The sequence below is a fragment of the Galeopterus variegatus genome, unplaced genomic scaffold, assembly GCF_000696425.1.
Source record: "Galeopterus variegatus unplaced genomic scaffold, G_variegatus-3.0.2 Scaffold270, whole genome shotgun sequence".
Lineage (NCBI taxonomy): Eukaryota > Metazoa > Chordata > Mammalia > Dermoptera > Cynocephalidae > Galeopterus > Galeopterus variegatus.
In genome coordinates, this window is record NW_007726381.1 from 712,968 (window position 1) to 713,606 (window position 639).

Consider the following 639-nt stretch of genomic DNA (forward strand, 5'->3'; position numbering starts at 1 on the left):
TAGTATGATGTATCAGATTTATTGATTTGCATATGTTGAACCACCCTTGCATCCCTGGGATGAATCCCACTTGGTCGTGGTGAATAATTTTACGTATGTGTTTGCTAGTATTTTAGTGAGGATTTTTGCATCTATATTCATCAAGGATATAGGCCTGTAGTTTTCTTTTTTGGTTATATCTTTACCTGGTTTTGGTATCAGGATGATGTTTGCTTCATAGAATGAGTTTGGGAGATGTGAGTCTGTTTCAGTCTTTTGGAATAGTTTGTAAAGAATCGGTGTCAATTCCTCTTAATGTTTGGTAAAATTCTGCTGTGAATCCATCTGGTCCTGGGCTTTTCTTTGTTGGGAGCCTTCTGATAACAGCTTCAATCTCCTTTATTGTTATTGGTCTGTTCAAATTTTCTACGTCTTCATGGTTCAGTTTTGGGAGCTTGTGTGTGTCCAGAAATTTATCCATTTCCTCCAGATTTTCAAATTTGCTGGAGTATAGTTGTTTATAGTAGTCTTGAATCATTTCTTGTATTTCAGATGAATCTGTTGTAATATTGCCTTTTTCATTTCTAATTTTTGTTATTTGAATCTTCTCTATTCTTTTATTTTTGTTAGCCATTTGAATGGTTTGTCAATTTTATTTAT